We start from the raw sequence: 14707 nt of genomic DNA on the forward strand, positions 1-14707 counted from the left end.
CCCGTGTCCTTTCTCCTCCCTTGGCAGAACTCAGGAGTGGCGGTCTAGCAACCTGCTCCTATGCTTGCCATGGGACCCCTCCGCCAGCCTATGGAGCTTACCTCACACAGGAGAATTCCTTCAGGGAATAGGCTTTTACGAGCACCAGCTACGCTTTGGCACCCAGGTGAGGCCACATCATTTATGTATTCATTTATTCTTTCCAGAGGTAAGGATAGAACCTAAGGCCTTGAGCAAATGAGGCAAGAATTCTACCACCGAGCTAGACTCTCCATCCCTATAAAATATTTAGGGTCCACTAGCAAAGGAAAATAAGGTAGCTTTTCTGCTAAGTTAACCTGCATCAGGTGTCCCCTGACAGTAACAGAAAGGGACTACCACAGCGACCCTGTTGGGAGTTCCCAGGGTCTGTGTCTCCGTTGTCTGCTAGGTGAAAATAAGATTCACAAAGGTGAGGAAGTGGCTTTCTCCGTCACTCTGAACCTTGAACACGTAGTTCAACTTCTGATACATAAGGTATTCCAGGCATTGCTGAATAAATGAAGATTTGCGTATTAGATACTCCCTAGTTAATGTGCAACCACGTCTCTTAAAACTATATGAAAATTCCACCCACTATAAGGAAAATAAGAGGGAAAAATAGTAACCATTGTGAACTCATATGTCTGCAAACAACCGCACCTACTCGCCCCTGAGTTTCAAGGCCTGACCAGCTCACAGGGGGGCCCTGGACTAGACGAGCCAAGCTCAGTGCCCTTCATCCCACTAGCAGCCCACAAAATGCTCTTAACATGCTGCTCAGAGTATATATCCGATGACTGATCATATCTGAGAAAAAGTCTTCACAAGTTTCTAGTTTTCCAAAGAAACTTACAGAATGCTTAAAAATATTTCTTCAGAAAAATCATTTACTTAACATAGCATTTGTCCATCCACTTAACAAATATTGATCAGGGATATATGATGTGTGATGAAAATATACAGTGAATGTTTAATTTTTTTTAAAAAAAGCATTATAATAAAGACATATTGCTACACCAAAGAGATAACTCAGCAGCATAAGTGCCAGCCTGGCAAGTGCAAGGTCCTGAGTTCAATCCCTAGTTCAAAAAAAAAGTACATATTGCTATTATGATCCCTCAAAATACTCCCTTCACTTCAAAACTCTCCCAACATTCTTGCTAGGCTTTTTTGTTGGCTTCATTTGGTTTTGTTTTCTGAGACATGGACTTGGTGTGTAGTTCAGGCTGCCCCTAAACTCACTGTGTGGCCCTCAATACTCTGAAATCCTCCTGTCTCAGCCTTTCCAGTGCTGAGATGACAGGTGTGTACCACCATGCTTGGCTCTTGCTAACATGTGAAGCAGTTCTGGAAGTTCTTTTTGGTGAATATCTCTAGTTACACTGCCTCGATGTTCTGAATCAGTTCAAAATGCTTCCTTCTGTGGTCCTTTTGACTTCAGGCCAGAAGCCACAGTGCCACATCTGGTAGATAATGAGGACATAGAGTCATGCTTTTATGAGCCCGCCTTTCTGTTGTGCAGCCTCAGCAGCAGCGGCCACTGTACATTTTATCAGACCTTGTAAAGATACTTGTGAAACAGGGCTTCCAGAACTGCTTCAGAAAGCCCCAAAAACAATGGGATAAGTGTGACCAAAGTCGGGGACACGTTTGGAGGGGTAACAATGGCAGTGCATATCTCACTGTAATAGATCTTTATATTTAAATACACACCGTCATTCTCAATCAGCCCTTGTATCATGGGTCCAATCCCATTCTGGAAGACGCAAATAAATATTACTACCATGGTTTCAAAAGCCGAAGCTCTGGCTCTCACGATGAGCTGAGGAGGTGATTTTCGTAATAGATTATTTGTAACACTGAAATAATGTGGTCATCAGGAGAGAAGACACAGCCACTGTGCTGGAAGGCAGGCCAGCAGTTAGTGTGTCCTAACTGACGGTTATGAAAGAGATCACAGAGGCTTGCAAAGAGTGGCAGCCCTATCCTGAGTCGCCGCAAAATAAGTTTGAGGTTATTTTCCAAACACTGTTCAGTGTACCCTTCTCACTTAATCCTTACAGGTATCCTCAAGGTAGTAAGGCAAATGTACCTTAATACTCACTTTAGAGTCCAGGAAATGGAAGCCCATGGGCGTTGGTTGTCTAGCTTTTCTTCATTTTATACTCTAGGAGCAGAAAAAGAACTGGAATCCTCATGTGCAGCTCCTGACTCTAAGCCTGAGGCCAGTGCTCGCGTGCATGTAACCAGCCGACCTCTCCGGCCTGCGTGCCTGGCTCAGCAGTGCTCCCCATGCCCCTCAAACCTCCCCCAAGATGCTGCATGAGCACCTGGACGAGTCGCCCTGGTATGCTCATCCACAGTCAGAGATCGCTGTCACGGCTCTGGGTTTTTACAGGTGCTGCGCCACTGAGCTATATTCCTGGCCTTGTTTGGTTTTTAGTAGATTCTCATTCCTGCTGGTGGTGGGTATGCTTCATCCTTAAAACAGATCTATGAAGTCTACTGTAGTACTTACGATACAACATCTGCACTCCCTGGGATTATTTATTATTCCCAGAGCTGCACATGACTTTTTCCTTACAAATGCTTGCCAAGGTTTACATGGCACCAGAGAAGGTCAAGGCCTCTCTGTTCACTGAAGCGGCTACAAAAATGGCCAAATATACACACTATGATCCACTAGATCATTCTGCTTCCCAGAAGGAACACACATTGCCAGCATGCTCCGTGCCCTTCTGTGGTGGACTCCTCAGCTGGCAACTGCTGTGTGAGGGGCGCGGTGGCAGGATATGTGAGGAGCGCCCACCATTGCCTTGCTCCCCTGCAAGCTCAGAAGTGGGGAAGGAAGGCTGGCGCAAGCACAGCACTGTGAAAACGCCCAGGACTCACTTAACAAGCATTCCTGGGAGTCTCTGCTGCTTGCTCATTACTAAGGCTGGAGAGACAGACAGACAGACAGACAGACAGACAGACAGACAGACAGACAGACAGACAGTGAGACAGAGTGAGACAGAGAGACAGAGAGAGACCATCTCTCCCTCAAAGAAAATTTAAAGCTTTCCACCTGGAATTTGTGCTACTGTTAATCACTGCAAAGTAACATTGATCCCTTTCACAGCTGGGGAACCTGAGGTCCAGGGAAACCAGCTCCATTTCCCAACATCATAAAATGAATGACCAAAATGGAAACATCAAACTTAGACCTGAAGTCTGAGATTCTTTCCATTACTGGGTTGCAGAAGTTCCCTCAGTATCCATGCGGCACAGTAATGCACACCTTCATCCCAGCCAGCACCTCTGGGAGGCTGAGGCAGCTGGACGGCAACTTTGAGCCCACGAGATGTGGTAATTCACTGAGACCTATCTCCAAATTTAAAAAAGATACAGGCTTATAGATGTAGCTCAGCACATAGGCCCTGGGTTCATTCCCCAGCACAGCAAAAATGAGTAAACAATAAATAAAACAAAAGCTGGAGCGTAACTCAGCAACAGCGCATGCTTAGTATATATCAGTCTCTGGGTTTGATCTCTGGCATCAAAAAATTTGTAATATCAAGCAATAATTATACCACAATATTTTCTATTTGGAAGTAAATCTTTTCACAGAACAGTTGATTGATTTAGAGTATTATTTCACCCCAGAAAAACCACGAGAAGCAGGCAAAAGTACAACACAAATATGTAGAGTTAGGAAACAACGGCAACTGTGGCCAAAGTAACTTGCTTAAGGCCAAGGTGAGGGGAGCACATGTTAAAAAAAAATTCCTACCAGTTATGGTGACAAATACTCATAATTGCAACACTTAGGCCGAAGCACAAGGATAGCCTTGAATTCAAAGCCAGCCTGAGCTACAAGATGAGTTCAAGGCCAGCCACCTTTGCATGTCCTCAGGTAGATGCAAAGCAAGAGACTGTGTAGTGAACACCATTGGTCAGAACAAAGAGATCACAAAGGGCATCAGAAAATAGACAGATAGTCCCAGTTCCTGAGTAGGCAAAGTGCGCAGCAATTGTCAAAACTGATAAATATATATATATATATATATATATATATATATATAAAATGCAGTCGCAGTCAATATTCCAACAACATTCCTCAAAAAACTAAAATTCTTATGGAACCAGAAGAAACCCAGAATAGTGAAAGCAATCTTGAGCAAGAAGAGCAAAGCAGGAAGCCTCGTGACACATTGACAAAGCTACAGTGCTGGCAGCCGCATGGTATTGCCACAGAGACAGACCTGTGGGTCAGTGGAACAGTACAGAAATAACCTAGGCTGCTCAGATAGCTCAGCAGATAAAGTGCCTGCTTAGGAAGAGCGCAGCAGCCGCTGTCCGATCACCGGACATGCAGTGCCGGCCCTGCCCGCGGGGTGCTGAGACAGTGATCAAGACTGGACATGGTGGCATCTGTAATCCCAGCGCTTGGGAGGACTACAAGTCCTATCTATGTAGTGAGACCCTGTAATCCCTGTAGACTCCGTACCAAATGCAAAGGAAAAAAAAAAAAGACCAGCAGAAATCAGCAGTACAATTATCCAAGCTATTCTGCATATATACCTAAATATCTTTTTCCCTTCTTTCATTTGTCCTTTTCCTCATCCCAGTTTTTCCTTCCCATTGAACCAATCCTTCCCCTTTCACAGTATGTATCATACCTGTCAGATTTTAATTACTCTTTCAGGTCCTCACACTAGCAAGATAATAAGATGTTTGCACATGCAGGTCTGACTTATTTCACTTACCAATACGGTCTCTAGTTGCATCCATTTACATATAAAAGTCTCGAATTTATCTTTTTTTTTTATAGCTGAGGAATATTCCATTGTGTAAAAATATCGCATCTTTTTTATCCATTCCTCGGTCGATGGGCATTTGGGTTGTTTGCAATTGTTTTGTTTTGTTTTTTCTTTAAACCAACCTACACATTTATATCTGATAACCCAAACAGCTAATCTGAAGATAACATCATGCAATACAGCAACCATTGTTGAATTTCTATTATTTTGTTTAATGAAATTTTGTATTGTTTCTAATGCTGATTTTCTTTTCTGTAACTGTTTTGTATTCTTTAAAAAATAAAAAAAAAACTAAGATAGTTAAAAAAGAAAGAAAGAAAGAAAGAAAGAAAGAAAGAAAGAAAGAAAGAAAGAAAGAAAGAAAGAAAGAAAATGGGGCATAGGCCTGTTTCAAATAGAAAGAGAACCAGGAGAAGGAGGGAGGAGAAGGCAGGCAAAAGCATCACATGTGCCGCGTGAATGGACCAGTTCCTCACAATGAGCAGCCTGCAAACATGTACCAATGAGAATGATTTGAAAAAAGAAAAATCTAGGTAAGTGCCCAACTCTGGTCACTCCACTGGGAAGGCAGGCATCTGTTCCAGAAGAACAGGAGCAGAAACAGGCATACCCCAGGCAGGGCACCCCCTGGAGTCTCACACCTGCCCACATCCCAGCCCATGTTAGAGCCAGAGATTGGATCAGAGCCTGAGGTGGGCAGCGCTGTGTCAGAACCAGCCCTCCCTTTAGAGGTCCTTCCACAGCCAGCATGCATTCTAAACTCCTTGCAATGCACTGAACTAATCACCAACAATGTTTCATCCGATTTTCTGTTCCTTTTACTCTGTTTTAATTTGTTTTGTTGTTGTTCTTTTTATCTGGTTGTTTTTTCTATTTCTTTAAAACAAGCCTGGACAGAGAGAGGACTGAAGACTTGGTAAAAGAAGCACTGTTTTTGTACTGTGCTATCTCTCTTGGTTTTGGTATCTTGACACTTCCTTCTTCCTTTCTGTTTTTTCTTTTATTCTGGGAATGAGGGTCAAACCTAGATCCTTTGCACTGAACTACAAGCACAACCACACTCTTCTTTCTTTTTAAATTTTAGGGAAGGTTCTATAGAGTGTTCAAGGTCTCACTACTAGATCAAACTTGTAGTGATCCACCTGTTTACAGCCTCCCATCAGCTGGGATTACAGGCACGCACCACCACGCCCAATCTCAATCGCCATCTCAGTGCCCCCCAGGGGTGGGGCTGGCACAGCAGGCCTGGGGATTGAAACCCTGACCTCTGTACCTGTTTGCAGGTGCTTTAACCCTCTGAGCTATTTGGCCAGGCCAACACAGCTCTTTCTAAAACTTTGTATTTTGAGACACAATCTCACTAAATTGCTAAACTGTCCAGGTTGGGGCTGAACTTGCTACCATCCTGTGATTTTGTTCCAGGGACTAGGGAGTTGTTCAGATATACTGTTCTGACCTGCTTTAATCTTATTTCTCAACTCTGTTTCTCTCTAACTCTCAACACATAACCACAGAGATAAATTCTGCATCTAGGCACAATGCTTTTGAATTGACATCCTGGTTCAATTATTTGTCAAGATATTTGCATCAATTTCTCCACTAAGTACCACCCCTTAGATCCACCTAAGCTCTGTCTTCTGTTCTACCCCTAGGATAAGAGACTAAAAGACTAACTCACCATCTGGGAGAGTTTAAATATAAATATGCAGTCAGTCTATTTACACTCTCAAACTCAACTTTAAATACTATAATGAACTAAGAGAAAGTAGCTATATATCTATCCCAATTATATTGTATATACAGATATATATTTTATTTCACTACAAAATGGCCCTTCATTTGCATCCCCCTTTCTGTTTACTTTTGTCAATGAGAAGAAAGATTTGTACTAATACAGTTTAGACAAGATATCATGCCTGCATCTTGTACTATGAAAAACCACTACAAAGACAACAATATGCAATGTATTAATTATTGTAACTGTCCTACTAACCTGTTTTGAAACTGTCTCATTGCTATTTCTTTCTCAAAAAAATTAATATAAAAAACAAATGCTATAATGAAAGTTTTGCAGTAGGAAGAATACAGAAAGAGAAATGGGTGAAAAGGCCTGGATTTGAACATATCTACGACACTGTCACTGTAGACGGACCCTGTGATTCTCAGTGTCAACAAGGCTGAAGTCAGAGCCTAGCACCTGCCAACAAGTTACACACTAGGGGATACCAGGAAACAACAAACATTCAAAGTGACCCCACACTGTGCTACAGCACAATTGAGCCTCAGAAACACATGCCTATTCATTCTGAGCCATCAACCTATTGCTTAATATGCTCAGAGAGTTCTGCTGACATATTCTGATTTTTAAAAATTAATTGGAAGGCATTGTTTTACTCACTTTACAAACAATAGAATTGAAGCAAGAGAGATTCAGTGTTTCAAGCCTTGTAGGCACCAAAATGAGGCATTATACACAGGAGCACTGATTGTAAAGGTCATGGTCCAAGCACTGGGACATTTCATACCTCCACCCTGTTCTACAGAGCTAACATGGGTCAATCAAAATGCTTATCTGGTTCTTAAAACAATTGAATTCAATGTACTTTTTGTATACATAAAAAGTCTTAGTCATTTTTTAATATTGTTTAATTTATCTACTTAGGATATTATTGTCTCAAGCAGTGATTACAAACATTACATAGACTTGGACTACAGAGAGATCTTCACCTTTATTCAATGTTTGCTCAACAAACATTTGAGTCATCCCTGGGTGCCAAGCTTACCTTGAACTTGGCTCTGAGTGTGGCTGTGAAACCCTCACAGTCTTTTGCTCCCAGGATATTCTCAACCTAGTGGAAAAGACAGGTGTGCAAAGACAAGGCTCCTTTTTGAGGAGCTGGCACCTCCATGAGCTGTCCCCAAAGTGTGAAGCTCAAGAAGGTCTCCTTGGGCAGCTGAGACTTTAAAGATGAAGAGGAATTTGCAAAGCAGAGAGAGGGGAAGGGTGGTTCCTGTAGAGGTCTCAGCAGGACCCACAATGTGGTGCAGGGAGCCGAGCAGTATGTTCAGGGATCCATGTCTTCAGTTCTGTAGGGTTTCAGCATCTGTTATCTAGAACAACATTAACTCGGCTGTGGCTACATGAGGCAAGTGTTTCCAACTGCACTGTGTTCTTTGGCTCAAACGTTGCTCCCCATCTGTTTTATTTGTCTAGAGTACACAAAGGACATGGAAGATAAGGTAGGAACTTGTTTGGGTGAGGCCCTTAACCACCCAAAAGAAGGCTTTTGTCTGGAAACGTCCTTTAAACATGGTACAAAGAAATTTGAAAGAAGGACTTAATGAAAGAAAGAAGGAAAAGAAAGAAAATGTAATTTCTCAAGTAAGACATAACATCAACTTAGGTAAAGTAATGACATTTATCTCCATACATTTGGGGATTTTTTTCTTTTGTTAACCAGCTCTTGATGGCAGCAATACAAAAGTCTATAAGCCAACAGAATGAGTAAAATTTTGAAATTTGTTTCTTTTCTTTCTTCCCACTAAACAAATTAGAAGGAAAAGATTCATACTGGTTTGCTACTGTTGAAAGAAATACTAACAATAACACAAAGTGTCTAATGGAAAATGCATATATAAATTAAAGGTCAGAAAAATAGACTGCTCTGAAGAGAACCAAATACCAGTCTAGCTCATTCTCAGAATTTCATATCACCTAGGACCCCATCCATCCACTCCATCTAAATAATAATTTACCATTTCATTCATTATATATGCATACATGCATGTATATATAGTGTGTATGTATGTAGTATACATAAAGCATGTTACATAGCATGTTTCCAGTGGGCAGTCTGGCTAAACAGGAAGCTAAGACATTAATTCAATGAGAAAAAAATGTATGCCACCCATCTGTGGCCACACTGTGCACCCGGTGATAAGGATCATGGGATGAGGAAGGGTGGTTACAATGGGCTGGCTCATCAAAAACCCTTCCTGGAAAAGCTGCACCCTCAGCCAACGGTGCAGAAAGTATAGTGGTGCACACCTATAATCCCAGCACTTGGGCGGCTGAGGCAGGATTGTTGTGAGTTCAAGGCCTGCATGGGCTACACAGTAAGTTCAAGCCTAGCTTGAACTGTTGCGTAGCAAGAAACTTGTCTCAAAGAATAAAAATAAAAAAATAACAAATTGTAAATTAGCAGAACTTCAAACTACAGTGATTCAATCTTGTTTTAAAGACATAAAGTAATGCCAACTGAGTTGTGTGTTCTGTCTCTTATTTTATGAGAAATAAATCATGTAATATAAAATGAGCTGAAGTTGGTAGAGTTTGTTATGGCAGGACAAGCCCTGGGCACAAGGAGGGAAGTCTTCTGTTGTCCAACAGTCCCACTGTCCCTGAGATCACCTACCTCACTGAGTCTGAAAAGACAGAAGTGCTAACTAAACCCAGGTAATGTTTCAGAGTGTACATTTCCTGATCAATTTATTAAGGATATTTTTAATGACAGGATTTAGACAAAAATCAATGAGCAGCTACTAAATCAAGGCTTCCTTGGTTTTCACGCTGATTTTAATTTTCATACTAAAACAAGTTCATTTTGTCCTCACTGAAATTCAGTTAGCTTTGTACCCAACAGTACATTTCTGAGCAGATTCCTGGGTATATCCGTGTTCTTTTCCCTAGACCTTATTTTAGGCTATTCTGAGAATTGGCCCAACGCCCCTAGTGGGTGAACAGGACGCTTAGTGAACCTCACCGTAACTGTCACCTCAGAAAGCTTGCTGAGAAGCTGGGAGGGCCATCTCCCTCTGCCTCCCTTACCTCTCTGGGCCAGTTTGCTCCTCTGAGGAGAGCTTCCTGGATCTCTCTGAGGCTGCAGAGAGACCAGATAGACCACTCGCTAATCAGTTCTCCCTGTCCTGAAAGGAGGGCTCATAGACAGCGCCCAGATAAGCCGCCCCACTCCCCACCTCTCTGCTAGAATGTCTATCAGCATGACACTTACAAGCAAAGGGCGTTTTCGGTGCCAGCATACACAACACAGAGGTATCTCCGGTGTCAGGGCTGCTCATGCTCAGTCCCTCAGGGTGATGCGTGTGACACGCACCCACCCTCCCCTCTGCGGCACCCAAGGGTGCCTGCAATCCCCACCCAGAAGCAGGCACCAAAGAGGCTTCTCAGAATCCACACTCCTAGGGGGAGGGCTTTACTCCTTTCACAAACATTACTATTTCTAAAATGTCCTAACTTTTATCTTCTATTCGTTTATCTTATCCTGTTTTTCGAAGGTGGAATGGTTACCTACAAATTTAGGATGCCAGATAACTAATAAAGATTTCTGTTGTTTCACTACTGAACCAGGGCTTGTGCATGCTAGGCAGGTGCTCTACCACTGAGCAACATCCTTTGCCCTTTTCATATTAGATTAGACAGGTACTGGCTAACTTGCCCAGGCAGGCCTTAAACTTAGGGATCTCCCTGTCTCAGCTTCCAAAGTATCTAGGATCATACAAGTGCACGTCACCACACCCAACCCTAATCAAGGGTTCAAAGATGGTACTCCAGTTGATTTAATAAAGCTCATGAGGAAGTGACAAGAAGTGATGACACAGCCGAAGGGTTTCCCCACCTCTGGTTCTAATTTATCATTTGGCAAGCTCTCGGAAGATGTGGCAGTTGTGGTTCTGGCAACCTTGAGCCAGGACAGAAGTCCCTTGGATCACAGCTCAGAGCATTTTCCAAATGGGCCAGTGCATCACCACTACACTTTCGGAGTCTTCCCTGACTTTAAGTTTGGTTGTTTTTTTTGTTTTGTTTTGTTTTGTTTTGTTTTTCAGTTTCTAGTAAGCCCCACACGAGCAGAAGGCGCTGTTGTACTTTCCTTTTTAGCCTATTTGACACACCTCCACTTTCTGCAGGCCTACAACTCCATCTTCACCTCCATCTTTCAAATGTCCTACAACTTCTTGGCATTGACTGGCAGCCACCCTGTGACAGACAGGGCCTCTCTTGCCCTGTTACTAGCGCTCCACTGTTTCCTCTGCTTCGTTACTTTCCCTACCTCTGGCTACCAGTGCTCCACGAGCACAGCCTCACCTGGGTGTAGAACATCATCTGCGTTACTCACTCTGCTTCCCAGATCCGTATTCTCATCACGCTGGTCTGCATATGCCAACTCCTGAGAGTCTAGTAAGGAGAGTCTAGAACACATCACAAAACAACAAGTGACAAGATCCCTGCCCCGAGGGGTTTACCACGCAGATCAAACAACTGCTCCTGCAGTGGCTAACAGGCCAAGGAAAGGCACAGAAACACTTTGAGGTGATTAGCATGGGAAAGGTTAAGAGAAAGACTGCGAGGCGTGTATACTGCAGCCACATGTTCTGAGTCACAGAAAAACAAAGCATGAAGAAATATGTATATTTATCATATATATTTAAATAATAAATAGATATTTATTATTCATATATTACATGAAAAATATTCCAAAACACTGACAAGATTAAAAACTAATAAGCTAGATCAAGTTGGATTCCTGATTGTGTAAGCCTAATAAAAAAAAAAAAATCACTGAACCTCATTTAGAAAATAAAGGAAGTTAAAAACAGCATATTGTGAATAAGAGTAATGGGATCTTACTTAGAGACCCCAAAATGGTAGGATACTGGACACAGACATTTTTAGTTTTAATTCCATTTTCAATGTACAAGTTGAAATTTCACAGGTCAAACAGATTTAAAGCTTTTTAAAACTTTACTATACTTCAGTTATAGACAAACTTTAATTATATGTGGTAACATGACAAACAGGAAAACACTACTGAATTTATACAGCTACATTCTGTCAATTGTACAAAACTCCTCTGCAATTAGAAGACATTCCTTGTTTTGATTTTGTTTTTAAAACTGCAGAGCCAGATGGAGCAGGTTTTAGCTTAGAAATTCGGCTAGTTTTTCTTTTTGTTTTATAGATGGGAACCTCAGACTTGGCACTTGCTTCTTTTTTTTTTTCCTTTCAATTATCCCGCACTGAAGTTGGCAGGAACACTAAGTAGATGGTTTATAAACACAGATAAAGTGCTCTAGAGTAAATAGCACACTATGTGAACACCCAGCAATTTAACTGCTGAAAATCCAGGCTAAGCACTTAAAGGCTCTGTCTGCCGGCAGCTGAGCCTGCCTGTTGTGTGTGGAAGGTGGGGCTGCAAGGGCGTGGCTGCTGCCCCGCTGGGGGGCTGTTGCTCGCCCAAGACGTGGGAAAGCTCTGCCCCTTGGCCTGGAGCTCTCCCCTGAAGCATCCGAGCCACCCTCAAATCAGACTTGTTACCCGGAGGTTTCCTTTGCTTTTGGCAGTGATAACTGCAGCGTTCCTTGCCTTCTGTGATTTCCCCAGGGAGACAGTTATATTTTCCTCGTCTTCTTCCTAAGGTGATGTACAGGTGTCTCAGGCAAGTCTTCTCTGGCCACTGCATAGACTGAGAAGGAAGGAAGGGCCTTTCCGTGTCTTGGAGGCTGGTACTTCGCTGCTTCACTTAGACAAAGTTTCAGAACTGACTACTATAGCTAAAGAACATGTGAATGGTGGTCACTGCCCATCATCCACTGCACCTTTTCCTCCCAAAATTCATGAAGCCCTAAGCCACAGTGCTTTGGAATATTTGAAGATGGTGTCTTCACAGAGGCAAGCAAGTTAAAGTGCTATTGCTAATGTGAGCTTTAATCTATTGCAAAATGCACCCCAAAAGGCGAAATTCTTTTTTCATGTTTGTGATTTTTTAGAGACAGCACCTCACTGTGTAGATTAGGCTGGTCTGGAAATTGCAGTACACCCCAGTCTGGTCTTGAACTCATGGCAGAGCTCCTGCTTCAGTCAGTATCAAGCGCTGAGATGACAGGCACTGGCCACCACACACAGCATGAGCCAAGAGAAGTGGGCTGTCTGGTGCCGAGGCTTCACCCTCAGTTCTCAGATGGAACCTACCTCGCTAACACTGGATTTCAGACTCCTAGCTCCAAAATGTAAATTTTTGTTAAACTGGCCAATCTGTGGTGTGCTGCTAGGGCGGTGCTTCTGGTGCTGGGTTCTAGGGACTCCCTGTAGACATTCTGGACTCTGGCCGCCAGCATCCTGACAGGCCACTGCAAATCACTGCTCCCACCCCAGTACAGCTGCCCCCAGTGACTCATGACGCTATTGGCCCTGCTGCTGATAGCAGCTGCTCCTCCCTGCACGGTCCTGAGCCTCGGCCTTGGGCAGCCATCGCCCTTGCTCAAGCCTTGTTCCTGGCAGGGCCTCACAGCCCCCTTTCACTGAGCTCCCCCTCCCCCATAACCCTATAAAAGACCCACAGCCTGTATGAAAGAACCTGGTCTGGTCCCAGTGCCAGAGGGGTCCCTCCCAGGTTTGTTCTGAAATAAACCTATTCTGTTGAGCTCATACCTTTGTTTCCTTTCCTTTTTCTTCCCTAACAGATTCTTCTAACAGCTTCTTGTGCTGACAAAGAATTGGACAAAACAAGTATTAAAAGATTTTATGTTTATTAAGAGTAAGGAAAGAAACATGCTTTGCAGAGCATGTGTGGCCAATTAAAAGAAGTAAAAGAGGTGCACTGCAGGGTGGGAGCGGGCTGCCGTGGAAGGGTGCAGGAGCCCCAAGGAAAATGGCAGCCACCTCACATTCCCGCTCCATAGGCGGACATCAAAGCCGGGCTGTCCTATCAAAACCTTGGGTAAGAACAACTGAAGATGGCATCTTTGGTTCATAACAGGTATAGAGTGAGGAAGGTGTCCCGCACGCATGTCCTGGCTCTGTGAGCAACAAGTCATGCCAACTTGCCCAGCCACTTGGCCATGTCCTGGTCTCCTTCCTCATTCATCTTAATCTGGAGCTCCTAACCTAAAGCTTAAAAGCTCCCTGAATTGTTATTTTCACTAGCCTCTAACTCATACTTACAATTTTAATTTGAATAAAAGCAACAAACCATGTGTGGTGGATTAACTCATGGTCAACTTGTAACACCCAACTGAGCTAAATCAGCATGGTGCTGGGTGTGGAGGGCCCACCTGAGGATTGCTGCCAGCAGCATGAAAGGAGGGCTGGAGGGGAAGGGGGAGTGCTGTGGATTCTCCTGGAGAAGCTTGTCACTCTGGCTTTCCTAATAAGAATTCAGCTGTCCTCTTCAGAGGCGATTGGGTTCTCCTTGTCACCGAGGATGCCTGCGGTTCTTTGGGGGAGCTCCGGTCCTTCCCTTGTGCATGGCTCCCTGGCCCTAGTGCAGATCCCTCGGCCTTGTGGCACAGATCCTTTATTCCGCTGCAGACTTTCTATCTTCCACCGCTGACCTTTGGCCTTTCCCAGGGCAGATCCTAAACACTGACTTGCATGAGACATTGTCGTAGACTGTAGGCTTCCAGCTGGACTCATGCAAGACACTGCCATGGGATCCAGGCCCTCTGCTGAATTCTTTGGGTCTCTAGTGCATGGATAGATCTCCTGCACTCTTCTGCCCTTGACTGTTTCGGTGAATATTATAAAATAATCCTATAAATTATGTGTCCTGTATTAAATCTGTTCCCTTGGAAACTATAGCACTAATAGTATTAACAATACCAGTAATAGAAATAAAAGTCATTAATATAATCATGGATATATAAATTATTAAAGATATATCAAAATTTCAATTCTACAGTGTGTGAGCAAGGAGCCTGTCTAGCTAGAAGCCACGTGGCCACACACGTCCTGCAGCCAGCGCTTCACCCTGGGCCAGGCCACCAAGAGGGTCACTGCGTGGGCTGGGTTTAACTGAGTTGATTCTACCGGGTTCTGGGGTCACATGAATAAAACGTTTAATGAGAAAAAAAAATTTCAATTCTGTTCA

This window comes from Octodon degus, unplaced genomic scaffold, assembly GCF_000260255.1.
Source record: "Octodon degus isolate 3935 unplaced genomic scaffold, OctDeg1.0 scaffold00241, whole genome shotgun sequence".
In the NCBI taxonomy this organism is placed as follows: Eukaryota; Metazoa; Chordata; class Mammalia; order Rodentia; family Octodontidae; genus Octodon; species Octodon degus.